We start from the raw sequence: 17,694 nt of genomic DNA on the forward strand, positions 1-17,694 counted from the left end.
ACCAATGCTTAACTCTCTGTTGTTTCTAATATGAATTTCTTTCTCTGTTTAATAATAATTACTTAACAGACAATGGTTAAGCAAAAATACTTTTAATATCTTCAAAAGCAAGTTTTTTAGGAGTAAAAGGGCAATTCACTAGAACAGAAACTTTCCCATCTCTCAGAAGAAAAATCTTATCAACCTTTATGTTTTTAAAAGCTAATTAAATCTTTGTTTGTACTTTACAAAGCAAATAGAACAGCATGGATGTAATATGACATATTTCAAGAATGAATGCAAAATTTGGATTAAAAATATGTTATTTTTATAGAGAAGAAAGGTCCTTTTACTCTTTGATAACTATTACTAAAAGTCCCCGAGGTGATGGAAAATTTTAAAATTTTATAAAATATCAAATCTTTCCTTTCAAATATATCTCTGTTTTGCAATCTATGCATCACCATCCTATGTTCCGCAGTTTCCAAAAGCATCATATAAAATGAAGGGTGAACCGAATTTTAATTGTCTTAATGCCATCTGATATAAAATGCTATTCACTCAGTTATCTTGCTTAAAAGTCAATTTGTTAGCCACTCAGTAACCCTGTTGCCAATCACCAGCAGCCACTCAGTCACATTGCTTAAAAATCATTTGAGATCAAAATTTCACATCAGCGAATTGCAACAAAAGCATCAGGAATACTGTGACTTTCTCCTTGAAGGCCAAACCTAGTTTGGCAACCCAATTGTGCCATACTGGTAAAGCTCGAACTGACTTTGAGCACAAGAAAAATCAATGTTTCTATTCTGTGAAGCCTGAAATTTCTTCATCAGATGCTTAACCCCCCTAAGGCTTCAAATATTAGCTTAGTAATATACTCTAATTATTGCGACTCTGAGGGTACAAAATACACATTCCCAGTTTCTACTGCCCCAAAGGGCAACTTACGACCAACATATAACATCCGACGGGGTAGCACAATGGACAGAGATGGCTTCGATATACTTTTCATCCTTTACGGTCTCTGAGCCCCTAGGAAGCCAGTTCAATTTTAAAAATTCACCACCTATGGACCAGGGTACCGACACGGATTGCAGCAAGTGAATGATTCTATTTCTCCTCTCAGGGAAGCTTCTGATATAACAATGCACCTCCTGCCTAATATGGAGGCAAGAGGGGCAATCCAAGCAGTGCCTTTAATTAAGGCAGAATATGTATAAATTTCGATTGATTGATTTATCAAATGTTTAATGTAATGCAATTTGAATTAAAAATCATATTTCTTTGCATTCCCTTCTCAATTCAAAAGTCTGAAATGTCATAATAGTCAGGACAAGAAAATTTATCATCAATTATTAGGATTATTTTGACTCATGCTCCTACTGAGAGAGATCAAAACCTTGTTTCATTATGTAAACTTAAATAGAATAGTAGTACAGATGAGTTTTTACAAAGAGTTACAGAGTTTCTGAACAATTTCAATGCAGTAAAATGATGAATTATAATGTAAATATTATTTTTATAAGAATTCAATATGGTAGCTCTTTTCTAAAACTATCAACCTGCACCTTGATTTCCATGACAAAAAATCATTCTTTGTTTCTACAATGAAAATTCTCTCTGCCCACTCCTCTTGTGTCACTATCCACAGATCTACGAGGTAGGATTCAAAAGTTCCCAGACTGAGTCTATAATGTAAAAAATATTATGAATTAAATTGCAGAAATACACCTTCCTTCAAAATAAGACCCTTGTGCAACAACCAGTGCCTGTAAAGTTCACTGAAGCATGTTTGGAATCCATTTTTGGCCAGAACCTTTAATTCAGCCAGCGATGCACATTTAACTTCATCTAAAGATTGAAATTGATGATCCTGCAAGCGTCTTGCCAGTTTAGGAAATAGGAAGAAATTGCAGGCTGAGAGACCAGATGAGTAAGGAAGATGAGGCAAAACAATTATTTTCGTTTTCGCAAGAAAGTCATTAACAGTGAGCAGGAGCGTTCTCATGCAACAGCACTCATGAATGCTCAGTCCACATTTTTGGTCTCTTCTTCTGGATCAACTCATGCAAACAACTGGATCAACTCATGCAGGATTTCGAAGTAGAGTCCTTTGTTCACAGTGCGTCCTTCAGGGATATATTTCAGATGCACAATGCCCTAGATATCGAAGAATACCTCTTGCATGACCTTTCCTTTACAGCGATCTCGGTGGAATTTCTGCTTCCGTGGAGATTGTGGCGATTTCCATGTTGCCGATGCTCTCTTGGTTTGTGGGTCACTCAAAAAACACCATTTCTCGTCTCCAGTAACAATTCTGCCAAGTAGGGAAGGATCTTTGTCAACAGCCAAGATTAAGTTCGCCCGCCATTTCCATTCGAATTCCCTTTTGGTCTATGTTTAATGCACAGGGAACGATGTGTTGACACATCCTACATGTGCATGTTAAGATTCTTAGTATCTTCGAACATGTGTCCTCTGATATCCCAACCGTTTCTGCTATTTGGCAAATTGTTTGCTACCTGTTCGCACATACCGCCGCAGATACCTTTTTTATGTTTTCATCAATGTGCGAAGTCACAGGATGGCTACAGCATTCATTGTCTTCGGCACTTTCCCTGCCTTCTCTGAAACAATGATGCCACTCAAAAGCTTGCATTCTCGATAATGTTTCACTTCTGCACACAGGCTTCAACATTTCAAAAGTCTCCATAGCACTCTTTCCCAAGCAAACATGAAATTTAATATTGATTCTCTGCTCAACTGATGCCATTTCTTTCTATCACCGGTTACTAAATGCACATGCCTACAAAAAACACTGTCGCCACGAACTTTCATCCACATGATTTAGGACAAACCACTTTTAGAAAAGGGAGGGAGAATGTAGTAACACAAAAATGTTCTTGCAGTTGCACTACTGCAAAACATTTTTGCATTGTAGACTCAGTCCTGGAACTTTTGAATCCTACAACACATTAACTGTCTTTGATCTACATGCAAAAAGTTCCTTTTTAACAGTCTGAAAGAGAAGCAGCTCACTGTAGAAAATTTTGCCAAAATATGTAAAAATGTACACTGTGCGAAAAAAAAGGGGGGGGACAGTTCTGTATCTCCCGTTCCTAGTGGGCTGATTGACGAAATTCAACTTGCGTTTTTCATGTCTCGAAAGCGCAACTTAGAATATGTATTACATTTTTATATAGCATTGTTTTAATACACATATTTTTACACAAAAATCGAACTAATCGGATCGTTTTAAAAAAATTAGCTCTCAAAATTTTAGCTTCTCTATGTTAATTGAATTTGATAGATACTTATTTGCTAGGACATACATGAATTTACATATTGGCGCATTTTGAAATTTGACGTATTTATTATACGCAATAATAATGAAAATGTGGTTTGACGCACTTTGTTAAAATTATTTGAAAGTATGAACGATGACTTTTTCCCCACTTGTGGACAATGAAGAAAAAGTAAAGGAAAATAGGTTGCTACAAATTAAGAAGTTCGCAAAGGGAATTATTCTTGGCACAAACTGAAAAAAAATTCGTTAAGATAAATTTTTAAATTTCTCAACAAAAATTACAAAATTTAATATCTAGGCATAATTTGAGTTGTAGAATCAGAATATGGGAAAAAATTGGTATGTTATTTCAGAAATGTCCGATTTTTGTGTCAAAATACCTATGTTAGAACAAAGCTATATATAAATCTAATACATATCCTATGTTGTGCTTTCGAGACATGGAAAAACGCAATTTGAATTTCGTCAATCAGCCCAATATAACAGGAGATATGGAACTGTGCCTTCTTTTTTTTTTTTTTTCTTATTCACAATGTAGACACTTACACAAATTCCCTTTTTTTATCTTTTTTCTAGAAATTTATTTACAAATATTGGCCTGTGATTTATGACATCATTGTGGTGTCGTTCAGCTTCTTTTATATTACATGGATATAGAAAAATGGGATTTCTTTTTTAAATATGGGATTCAAAACATTGTTTTATAACAGGAAAATTATAAGTATTATACTTATAATTTTAACAAAATTAAACACCCTTTAACAAAATTAAACCCTTTAACAAAATTAAAGGAAGAACTATAAAAACTCATGGAACCTGAATGATTTTTTAACTAAGAATACAACACTAACACAAATCTTTATTTTGTCACACCGGACATATTTTCAAACTGCAAAATCGCCTATTTCTTCAGAAAGGTAAACTTAAATAAAGATGTCAGAAATATGATGTAAAGTGGGCTACAGAAAAGCTGGTATTTAAACTTTTTAGAGAAACATAGAAAATATTAATAAGGCATATAACCATCCTTGAAGCAAAATGTAAGCTTTACAGCAATTTTTCATGCTGTGTATTAGATTGTCCAGCATTTCCTGTGGTAACAAAGTGTATTCACAGTGAATGCTTGAAGCTCCGGTAGAAGGCTGGGTGAGAGCTGAAGTGAACATCCTAAAAAATTCACATCTTAATGCATTCGAAACATGTTCTATAAGACTTAAATCCAGATAATATGCTCCATTTGCTCTTTAGCCCTCAAAATAATCAAACACTAGTGCAGTGTGATAGGAATAAGCATTATCATTCATAAGGAGAAAGTTATTACAATTTGCTCCTCTAAACAACTTGACATACGAATCAAGAACCCCGTCTGCATTGTAAAAATGTGTAGGTCACTGTGCCATTCAAAATAATCCTAACCTATCACTACCTAACATCACTACCTTTGTACCACTGTCTTTCATGAATGTTTTGGGGCTTAATAAATATGTTTTGCTCCCTCTAGATTGTAGCACATCTGGAATCAGCTTCCAAATAAAACAGACTCATTAGTAGAAAAAACTCAGTTCCACTCACTGTACTCCTCACTCACACTCACTGTACATTCAGTTCCACTCACTGTACTCCAATCACAATGATTTCAGCCCTAATGTAACTGAGCACATTTAACAGCCCGAGTAAGTGATACAAAGTTTCATTTCATACAACTCTCTTTCATCTAGTCTGTCATTCATGATACCTCGAAAGGCAAGCTCTTACAGCAGCAATAAACACCCTTGCAATCTCAGCTGATGTCAACAGTCTATTTCTCTGAATAATTATTTCCAAATAATAGTCCTGAAATCTGTTGTGGCATGTTTACTACATTCTGACTTTGACCTGGTTGTCTGCATACATCACTAGTATCTTTAAACCATTTCCAGATTCTTGATATAATGCACTAGTTACTTTTAAGTCTTTATAAACCTGCATTGGGGGTCTGTCCTGCTTCCATTCTCTTAATCACATGCCATTTCTCACAATCCATCAGATGTTTCTTAACAACATTTTCCACATGGGAAAGTTTATGCAATCATTTGCACCTTTCCCAAATGTTTTGAGAAAGAGTAGGCAAAAATTCAAATACTTCATTATACTGAAGGTGAATCCCATTTTGAGTATGTGATAATGTTGGCCCAGGGCTATTAACCAACTTTTTTTTTCAGAATCATTTAGTAGAATTAATATAAAGTACCTTTTCATAGTTGCTTTTTTGTTTTCTGTAAGTGTAATTTGATTGATCATTTCTGCAGTCATTAAAAAATACAATAGTGCTTCATCTAAAATGGTAATAAATCTCCCTCATTTTCAGCAATAAATTATTTTTACGAAATATTATTATTTTCTTTTCCCAATGATCAGACACTTTATTAGTTAAGCATTCATCAGGAATAGCCAAACCCATGTCATTTAGCTGTCTCATTATTGAGAGGATGAAACTGAATTACACCTTTGGAAAGAAGATTCATCTGAATTTTGATGTAGAACACTCTGACAGAAGTATACAAGGTTCTCCTATCTTTCTTCTCCTACCACTAAGCTCACAAGAGAACTTTTGGCTCAGAAGTACGATTAAATCTCAAGACTTTATATATTTATCAATGTCTTCTTCAGGGTTCAAATCTGAGCCAGATTTTATGGCAGCCAGCTCTCCTACCACCATGCCAACAAGGCTGCTCATAGTGAATAATAAATCTGCACTGTGTCTTACAAGAAGAAAATAAACTTTATATTTTTCTTAATTATTTTTCTTAATAATTTCTTATTTTATCCACAATGGAAACAGACATTTTAAAAACTAATGATATTGCTTGAATAGGTGGGCTCATTTTATCTGAAATTGCTTTTCCAAAAGAAAAGAAAAGTAGTAATTTCCTGTAGAAAACTTTGGTTGCCAGATTATGAATGCTGCTGCTTATTGAGCTTAGTTACTTTGATTCCACGATTCTTCTATTGCAGCCTTATGCCTAAAATAAATTTACATGAACCATTTTGAAGTCATAAAGCTATCAACTTCCGCTGACAATAATTTACTCTTCAATATAAAAGCTATTGCCAATTAATTTTTAACTTGCTTAGCATCAAAATTGTTCAAAAATGTGCAAACAACCTATGTTATAAGAAAATCGTTCCAAATAATGAGAAGCATAATATGCATCATAATAAAACTTTTGGGTGATAATGATCCCCTCTTGCCCCCTCAAAAAAAAAAAAAAAAAAAAAAAGGTGCACGTCTGATTAAATCAGTTCCAGATTGTAAGGACAGGAAATATGAAATAAAAAAATGAAATATACTGAAAATCATTGATTATATATTAATTACATTTGTTAGGACTCCCTCCTTTTAAAATTGTTAAATTATCTCTCAAAGTTATTTAAATAACCATTTTTATAAATAGGTCACATCTACAGTAGTGAGATGTTACAATGAAGGAGTCACTAAAAATGTTTGAAATAATAAATCTACTTGAAGAAAATTATACTCCAAGATTATATGGCAATTAAATAGTTCCCCAAAATACTGTGTACAGATAACAATGACATGAACTTGTTTTACACTACACAGGAATTTGTATCACACATCAGTCAAATAATCCTCAAAATGTAATAATATATCGAAAGTGATATTCAAGGAGAAACCCAAAAATAACTGTAATTATTTCTTAATCATTCCAGTATACTTTAACACATTTTTCTTCCCTTCAAAGTGTTCTCTACCAGCATCAATATACTTTTCTCAATGATTTGTCCACTACTGGAAAAAAGGAAATAATTCTAGAATTCTTCATATGGACTCTTCACAAAGCACGTATGGTTCACAGGGTAAGATATAGTTTCCTGAACCTCATCAACATCATGAACTTGAATTGCTTTTTGAGAGCTTTTTTATCCATGGAAATGGGAAAAGACATTGAGCAACAAGATTTCATAAATAGCATGAATGAGACATAAGCAATGTTCTACCCCGAGATTCATTGGACACAGAGAAATTCGAGTTTTTACTTGACATGCTGTTTGTTACTCTTGGGGGGGGGGAAGAACCTGTAATCTTGTGACTTAGCATCATTTTTAAAAGTTTGCCAAAGCATAACAATATGATTGGCTGCAGTCTAGCAAGTCTTCTCTTGACATGCTTTTACTCTTGATCCAAAAAAAAAACCACTTGTAATCTTGTGATTTAGAATCATTTTTAAAGGTTTGCCAAAGCATAAGAACAGGTTTAGCTGCAGATTTTTTCAATAAAAAACTAAATTTCCTGCATGCTCTTTGTTCTTCATGATGGACATCACAGAATAGGCAGGATACTGCAAGTAGGGACATGCACAAAAAGAGAATAAAGGATGATCTGCTTTACTCATATTTATGCCACTTCGCAAAATAGGCAGGGGATATCCTAAGCTAAAATGGCACAGAAGCATGATCTGCAATTACAAAGAGCTCAGTTACAATACTGTCATCCAGCTACTTTTGAGCACCATTAAGTAATTTACTTAAGGTATGCCTGCATTAAAAAGACCATTTCAACAAAAAATTTGATTTTTTTAAAATTGCCCCATTAGAAGGATTAGTTTCCTAGGATTTCAAAAATGGTTTAATTTTATTCTTATGATAATCAGAAGAGAAGATACAGCTTATTTACTGCACTAAAAGTGAAAACAGAAAGACCAGAAGTGCCATTTAAAGGCTAAACTTAAAGGTAAACATTGGCGTTAATCACATTTTATTTTTACCTATTTGTGTGGAAATATTACTAAACCATTTTAATTCTAGAGCTTTTTCTTGTCTTTGCGACAGAATTATTATGGAATTTCAGTCTGAAGCAATGTACAAAATTTTCAGAATATGCAGTTAGCATTCTGAAAGTTAATGCTCCATTTTTCCATTGCTGCTTTAACAACAACAACAACAACAACAAAAAAAAAAAAAAAAAAAAAAAGCACTTACAGCGACCAGTTCGGCCAGACATTTGGCATAGATATTAGAGAGCAGTATAAAGTGAATTGAAACTTTTAGATAAATCTCTGGTACCCCAGAATCTGTTTTGAACATTATTAAGCCTATATATTTAAGTCTATGTGATAAAGGCTTACTCTCAAAATGTTTCCATGGAATGATTCAAAAGTGCCCAAGAGTTTTAATATGCTAAGGACAATTTTGTGGAAAGAAACTTTTGTAGGATTGAAGACTATGCTATTAGGCGCATATGTAGAAGTTTTAATTTTTAGTACCAAATATCTTGAATTATTTCCTGTATTTGAGTACTTATGTACATCAATTGAACAAGAAATGATTCAAAATTATTCTGGAATTGATGATGAATGAACAACAAACTCGAAACACCATTTGTTACTCATTTTGAAAATAGAAAAAATTAAAAGTACAAAGGAAATCAAAGTTGCCTTAATAGGCATTTCTTTGCCTATTAAATGATAAGAAATTTTTAAAAATGTATTTTTTCATGTAATTCAGTAAATTTGGGAAATAATGTAAAATTTTTAGCTTCTTATACAGGTGAGTGTTGTAAAAGTATACTGTATCAAGAAAATTAAGTTAAATGCAGTTGAAAGAAATACAAAAAATGTAACCTATTACAGGGTTGCCACTCAAACAGGAGAATGAAATTCCCTGACTTTTCCAGGTTTTCCAGGTGTGTTTCAAGAAAATTCCAGTCTATCCACGTAATGTACGTTGGGTGTGCTAAGAGGTAAATTAATTATGGTATTACTTGTATTGTGTAGCAAATTCACTTAATTATTCAATAAATCCCAGAGGACATTTATTCTTAATTATTCTTGGTATACTTTGTTTGATAATTTTGTTTAGTTTTCCACTTAAGAAACTTAATAAAATTTAAGATATATATTTTGGATAACAAATGTATGTTTTATTTAATTATTACTCATGATCATCACCAGTTCAACACGAGGCTAATCCGGTCCTTATAAATCACAACGCAATGCTAAATAGTTAGGTTAGATTTTAGGTAAATTTAATTTGCGTGAGGTATGTTCTTAAAACCTTAACACTTGAAAACACAAATATAATTATAATAGTTGTTGTTTTCTCCACCGAAGATTGAGATTAGGATCTTCCCAATCTGGAATAAAATAAGGCTTTTTTTGCAGACATTCTGCAGCTAAACGAAAGAAAGAAATCTATTTTAATAAATTGAGGTATTTTATATTTATTTTGCAGCATACATAAGGAAAAAATATGTGCATTAAATTTCGTGATGGTATGTCATCATACTGCTATAATTAATTTCAGGATTATGCCAGAGAAAATTTCTTGAAATTTGGAAATATTATTTACTAATAATAAATAAATTTAGAGGGAAGAAGCAACATTAAATTATATGAATAACATAAAAATAATTACTTAAAAATTGAATTAGAATAATCATCTATATTTTAGCGAATATAGTTATATTACATGGCTAGCCTAGATGACTGATTACTATTTTTTTATTTTACTGTAAAATGGCAAGGTATTTATTAAAAAGAAAAAAAAGGGTTAAAAAAAATTTTTGCGGTAAAATTCTAGTATACGGTAAGGCTTTGGCACGATTTTGAAAATTGTCGCCAAGACCAAAATGACCCATTTACTGCGCATCAAGATGTCGCCAAATCCCATTATTATTCTAACCAAAGAACGCCTATGTAAAGAAGAAAAGGTTCCATACAAGTAAAATGCTATTACGGAGCTAGAATGCGCAGGGAAAATTTGCCAAGGGATTAGGCGACGGAACCTGGCGGTCAGAATGTTAAGAAGAAACGCTCTTTGACAAAAAGAAAAATACGAAAATCCGTTTTTAAATTATTGCGAAAAATCCAAGAAGAAACGTTTTATCAAAGGACGTAAGGACGTTTCTTCTTGGATTTTTCGCAATAATTTTAAAAACGGATTTTCGTAGTTTTTTTTTTTTTTCCTCTGAAAATAACTAATCCATGAATTAATTTACTTGCGCCAAAAAATATTTTCTTTTCCTTTAGAGTTTAACCACTTGCGCTAAGACTAAACTTCACGGTTGCGGTGCCGTGCGCTACATTATAAAAAGCGGTAAAGTGTCTCACTTACGCCGCTCCGCATCTGCGAGTGCAATCCAGAGCTGTAACTCGAGAAATAAACAATCTCGTTGTTAGGCGACATGTGCACCACGTTATTTTCATTTTTGCGATAAATGCTTATCGACGTGGTGTTCACGTCGCTCGCGGTTTGAGACAAAAGCATCTTGACGTGCGTGGCACGTCTTTTTAGCGCAAGTGGTTAAAGAAATTTTAAACGATATTCATTTTATGAACTCTTGATAACGTGACCTTCGAACTTCGACACCGGTTTCGAGCTTTGAGGACAGATATATCAGACATGCACAGCTGTTTCCCTCTATGATGGAACGGAGCCACAGCCACGTCTGTTGCAGAGAGGTTTTCCTTCTTTACAATACATATTCTTTGATTCTAACCTCCATAGTACCGTATACTAGGATTAAACCCATTTTGTTTTATACGAGAACAGGTACTTTCTTTAGTTCATGCACTGCACATGCGATTCTCGAGAATACTGGAAACCAAAAGTTGCGGGAAAGTTGCTTTGCCTTTCTAAAAGACAATCAAATTGGAGCTGCGAAAATTGGCTCTATGCCAGCTACCCGAATGACACTCACGTGATACATAATTCGCCAAAAAAGTTACCTCTTCCGACGTCGGCGCAAAAATCGCTTTTTTTGGCGGGATCGTTGTATGAACTTCCCTGACTTTTCCAGATTTTGACAAAAATACTTAAATTCCCTGACTTTTCCCTGAATATTTTGGTCAATTTTCGAATTCCCTGACTTTTCCCGGTTCTCCCGGTAGCGTGGCAACCCTGGTATTAAATTTTCCAAAAAATCTGCATATAACTACCTGTTTTTCGAAAATCTGCAAAACAGTTCTTAAGCTTTTATTTACTTTCATAATTTTATATCAAATTTTGATTAAATAAATATATATTTAATCAGAATTTTATGTTTTTTTAAAGTGCCCCAAATGTAGGCACATACCTTAAAACTTAATCAAATAAAAATTTAAGTTCAAAGATGGGATAAGTTATGTTATTGCTCTTCTGCATTTGGTTTACTAATATGTTTCTCTTCTTTCCTGGCTCTCTTTATTCCCATTCATAATTTTTAACAAGAAATTTTGCAGTAAAAACTGCATTTATATAATAAATATATTTAATACCAATTTAATGCAAATGTTAAGGAATATTCTTTGATATCACCAAGAGATGGCGTTAGGAGTCCATCTATTGGCTTACTTAACCTTTCCCCTTCTGAACACGTGACTTGAAAACATATTCGTCTTCTTGAAGGTAGAATTTCGATGCACTACGCAATAGAATTCGATTTAGATTTTAGCTGGAACTATTCAGTTCTTGCCTTTTGAGCATTAAATATTCGATTCAGGCATTTTAGCCTACATTTTATATATTTAAATATTTAGTTAAAATTTATGGAAAACCCTCCAGGCCATGCATTTTGTCTTTTGGATTATGAGTGATTCGACTTTGATCTAGAACTTTCGTTACATAATGGTGCATCGGCTCCAGAAAAGAATCTGATTAATTTGAAAATTTGTGTTTTTCGCCTTTTGGATTAGCTTTGTAAGCGAAGACTTCTCGCGGTAAGTCTCCTTTGATAATTTATTAAAATGGAACAGAAGACACTAATTAAGAATCGAGCACATATACGTGCTTCTGTAACTCAAATTATTAAAAATGTAGATGAGTATTTAAAAGAAGAAACTCAAGAAGAGTTAGAAAATTGTTTGGAATTGTTAAATAGTAAAGAAACGGAACTACATGATTTAAATGAAAAAATACAAAATTTGATTGAAGATGAATCAAAATTAGATTCAGATATTAACACTTCTATGGAATATAACGATAAAATAATAATAGCGAAGTCTAAAATCAACCGTTATTTAAGGAAATACAATACTCAAAATATCAACACGAATTTAAATAATTCATCTACAGAAGTTGAAACCAAAAGACAAATTGAAGGCAATGTGAAATTGCCCAAACTCTTAATTCACAAATTTTCCGGAGACTATAACAATTGGATGAATTTTTGGAATTCATTCAAGGTCACTATTCATGACAATGTTATACTTTCGAAGATAGAAAAATTTAATTATTTGAGAACTTATTTATGTGGAAACGCAGCATCAGCCATAGAAGGTCTCTCAGTCTCAGAGGCTAATTATGACTCTGCTATAGACATTCTTAAAAATAGATTCGGTCAAAGTGACCTTATTATCAATACACACATTTCTAATCTCTTAAATTTAAATCCCATTCAAAGTTCAAGTGAAGTGGCAAAATTGCGAAAACTTTATGATACAATTAACGTTCAAGCCAGAAGCCTTTTAGCATTCGGTGCGAAACCAGAAACATATTCCAACATGTTTATTCCAATTTTGATGAAAATTGTCCCGAACGATATAACTTTAGAATTTCATTGTACAAATACTGAAAATCCTTCAACCTATGATTTAAACAAATTTCTAGACTTTCTCCGATTAGAAATAGAATCGCGAGAAAAGATTAATTCGTTATCCTTTCCACGCAAGTCAAACCCGGAAATGAAAGGTATTAACAGATATCCACCGACGCCGAAACATAAACAAACTGTCACCACACATGAATTTATGGCAGCCGCGTCATCAAATGGAAACTGCATTTTTTGTTTTCAAAACCATGACTTCAAAACCATGGTCCAAATATTTAAGGAAGCAAGCATGAGTCCTGTTTATGCCTTACAGTTAATGAGAAGAGAGATAGTTTGAAAAAACAAGCGCGTTGTTTTCGTTTGGCCCCTAAACACAAAATCTCACAGTGCCGACAACGCCAAACTAAAGTTTGTAAAATTTGCAAAGGTAAACATTCAGAAGCCATATGTTTTAAATCCAGTTTGATAGTTAAAAATATACCAAGTGATAAAAAGGATAGTATATCAATTTCGAAAAATGATACACAAACTAAGGAACAGAAAGAAGAAATTGTTTCGGCCGTTTCACATAATGCAAATAATACAATTCTTTTACAGACTTGCACGATAAAAGTTAAAACAGCTAAGGAAAAGGTGTTTGCCAGACTTCTTTTGGATAGTGGAAGTATGAAAAGTTTTTGTGCTCACGAGTTAGCGGACAGATTAAACCTCGAAGTCATAAGAAAAGAAAAATTGACTGTCTACACTTTTGGGAATACTTCTCCCATCCAAAAAAATTATGACGTAGTTAAATTAACTTTAGAACATAGAAGTTCTCCCGATTCTAGAATAGAAGTTGAATTATTAGTAACTGATCATATATCAGGTACAGATATTCCACCTCCTAAATCAGAAGAAATTAAGCAAAACAGACAATTAAAAAATTTGCTGCTCGCAGATTTTCCCGACTGTAAAAAACCCATTGCCATTCTAATTGGTGCAGATTATTATTACAACATAGTAATGGGACACGTTAAATGCTTAAGCAAAAATCTTGTTGCAGTGGAAACTATTTTTGGCTGGTGCCTACATGTAGGGTAAGATTTGATTTCCAAACAAATAAAAAAATTTTGGGACTTGGAAAACTCAGGACTTATTGATAAGAGGGAAAACTTCGATTCAACTGAAAATGAAGTCGTCGAATATTTCGAATCAAATATAACATATGAAAATTCTCGCTATAAAGTTAGATTGCCTTGGAAACATGACACATCAAATCTAAATAATAATAGGAAAATCGCAGAACAAAGATTTCATCGACTTAGAAAACGATTTAAAAAAGATCCTAATCTATTTTCCGAATACAGGAACATATTAAGAGATCAGTTAAAACAAAATATTATCGAACCAGTTTCAGAAATTTCAAATGAAGAGGATGTCATGTTTTACTTGCCACATAGGGAAGTTATACACGAGGATCGAGCTACAAGTAAATTACGTATTGTTTATGATGCATCATCGCATGCCCCAGGATCCATTTCTTTAAATGACTGTCTACATGTTGGGCCAAATTTATACCCTGAAATATTCGAAATATTGTTAAGATTTCGGTATAATCTAATAGCCTTCACCGCAGATATAAAACAAGCCTTTTTACAGATTCTCATACATGAAAAAGATCGAGACGCAACCAGGTTTCTGTTTTCCGATTTCCCTAATGATGAAACCATTTCTCCTGACATATATAGGTTCACTAGAGTTTTATTCAGAATAAATAGTAGTCCATTTCTATTAGCCGCTACCATTAAACATCATCTGAAAAAATATAATAAACTTTATCCTACAATGGTTAAATTTTTGAATAAGGACGTATATGTAGATGATGTGATTGGAAGCCAACCAACGATCAATGAAGCATTAACTATGAGTCTAGAATCAGTCCAAATATTTAAGGAAGCAAGCATGCAGCTTCACAAATGGCATAGTAACTCAATACAATTACATGAATTGTGGGTAAAACAGGGTATCGTTCCAGATGAAAATCCTGAAGATTTTAATAGAGAAAATTTCCCATTTAAAGTCTTAGGTATGGCATGGGATAATTCAAAGGACTTACTGTATTTTGATGTTCGGAACTTATTGTCTTTCACATCTACACCAATAGAAACAAAACGATTTCTTCTACAAGTGTTGGGTCGGATCTTCGATCCGATTGGAATTTTAGGACCTTTCACTGTTAGAATAAAGTGCTTAATGCAGAAGATTTGGCTGTCACAAATAGATTGGGATGAACCATTACCTGAAGATTTGTCCTCTGAATGGAGAAAGTGGTGTGAAGAGCTACCTCAAATGGCTGAATTCTCCATCTCTCGTTACCTTTTCATGCACTCGAACATTAATGTCAAAAATCTCGAACTACATTGCTTTTCAGATGCAAGCGTCAAAGCCTATGGTACAGTCGCATATTTACGTTTCACGACAGAAAATAAAGAAATCAAAACGACCTTTGTCTCTTAAAAATAGGGTAGCCCCACTAAAATCCCTTACTTTACCGAGGTTAGAATTAATGGGGGCATTGTTATCAGTTAAGTTAGTCAGCAATATTCTGAAAGCACTGAAATTGAGAATTCCAAGCTATTTTTGGACAGACTCAACAATTACTTATTTTTGGATCCAGAAACAACCTGAAGCCTTCAAACCCTTTGTCAGGAATCGTGTCGAAGAAATACAAAAATTGAGTTCACCTCAAAATTGGCATTATTGCCCAGGTGTCGACAACCCTGCCGATCTCATATCTCGGGAAACGAAGATTTCCAAGTTAATAAATGAGACCATTTGGACGCAAGGTAATGGCTTCAACTCCCTCACGAACTTTGGCCAAGATTAGATATTAAAGAAACAATAGATGAAAACAAATTAGAATACTGAAAGGGATCCGGTGATATACAACTTGAATGTACAATTGAAAAAAGTGCAGATGATCTTTTCAACATATTAAAATAAAGCAAATTAGAGAAGGTGTTAAGAGTCACTGCTTGCACAACACGTTTCATTAGAAAATTAAGAAAAACTAGCGACATTCAAGGAACTCTCACAACTGAAGAGTTACAAGAAGTAGAAAATTTCTGGATAAGATCAGAGCAAAAGAAGTTTTTTGCCGAAGAATATGAATCCCTCAAAGAAGGTAATTCGGTTGGAAAAAATTCTCCTTTGTATAATTTTCTTCCTTACATTGATGAAAAGGAAATCATGAGGTTGAGAGGAAGACTGGAATTTTCTGACTTCTCACTAGATAATAAACATCCAATAATTTTACCTAAAAATTCTCGACTAACGATTCTAATTGTAAGCAAAGAACATGAGAAGATAATGCATGGAGGAATTGCTGCGACTTTAGCTAAAGTCAGATCACGCTTCTGGATTCCTAAAGGACGACAGTTAGTCAAAAAAGCATTAAAAGGTTGTATAATTTGCCAAAAATATTTAGCTAAACCAGCAGACCAGATGACAGCACCCTTACCAAAGGATAGAATCTAAGAATCGCCTCCATTTGCAGTCTGTGGAATTGATTTCGCTGGACCAGTTTACGTAAAGAAGACATTCGAAAATCCTATATTGTTTTGTTCGTTTGTGCAGTAACCCGAGCTGTACACTTAGAACTTGTATCAGATATGTCAACAGAATCCTTTTTACTTGCATTTCGCAGATTTTTGAGCAGAAGAGGAAACTGCGTAATCATCTACTCTGACAACGCCAAGACCTTTAAGAGGACAAAGAAAGAACTTTTTCAAAAGTTTTAAAAGATGACAAATTCAAGAATTTCATTGTCAAAGAAAGAATCCATTGGAAATTTATAATCGAATAAGCGCCATGGTGGGGAGGGTTTTATGAGAGACTTGTTAGATCTGTTAAAGAATGTTTAAGAAAAATCGTAGGAAAAGCATTGTTGACTTTCGAAGAAATGTCTACACTACTTGTCGAAGTGGAGTCAGTTCTTAATTCACGACCTCTAAGTTACGTTTACAATGACAATGACGAGCCACAACCATTGACTCCAATGCACTTCTTAAACATTGGACAAACTGATTTGAAGTATCCTTTGACCTTTGCTAGAATCATCGGTAGCGAAACGACAAGGGAAACGCTGTTAAAAAGAAAGCGTTATCAAGAATTGCTGTTAAAACAGTTGTGGTGGAAATGGAAGCAACAATATTTATTAGATCTTAGAACTGCCCATTTCTTGAAGAATCCGCAACTTCAACCAGAACTAAAAATAGGAGATGTTGTTTTAGTCGAAGGAGATAATAAAAACAAACTCTTATGGAAACTTGGTAGAATCATAAAAATTATTCCTGGACGTGATGGTAAAGTCCGATCATTCGAATTAAAAACTGGTAATGGGACTTTAAAACATATTTTTCAACATCTATATCCTTTTGAACTTTAACGATTTAGTTATGCTTTTTTTCTTTTTTGTCTATTAATGATTAAATTGAATATCCTTAGTTAAGTTTGTTCAGTTAAGTGGAAAATATTTTAAAATTTAGTTAATTTATCAGTTATAACATTTATTATTTGATACCTGTATTGGAATTGAAGTGTTTGACTAATTAGTATATTTTAATATTTTTATAGAATAGTGATTTATGTACTTGATTGTATGTATAACTGAGTTAGATGAACTCTTGTCAGAGTTCAGGTGGGGAGTATGTTAAGGAATATTCTTTGATATCGCCAAGAGATGGCATTAGGAGTCCATCTATTGGCTTACTTAACCTTTCCCCTTCTGAACACGTGGCTTGAAAACATATTTGTCTTCTTGAAGGTAGAATTTCGATGCACTACGCAATAGAATTCGATTTAGATTTTAGCTGGAACTATTCAGTTCTTGCCTTTTGAG

The 17,694-nt window shown here is 33.5% G+C and overlaps 1 protein-coding gene across 8 annotated transcripts in view; it reads right to left on the minus strand.

Moving 5' to 3' along the window:
* The window catches only part of LOC118194292 (transmembrane protein 245), a 128,297-nt gene that overhangs the window by 19,759 nt on the left and 90,844 nt on the right, over nt 1-17,694 (minus strand). The window lies entirely within an intron of this gene.

The sequence above is a fragment of the Stegodyphus dumicola genome, chromosome 10, assembly GCF_044657685.1.
Source record: "Stegodyphus dumicola isolate Sdum_Otavi_A_Nest chromosome 10, ASM4465768v1".
In the NCBI taxonomy this organism is placed as follows: Eukaryota; Metazoa; Arthropoda; class Arachnida; order Araneae; family Eresidae; genus Stegodyphus; species Stegodyphus dumicola.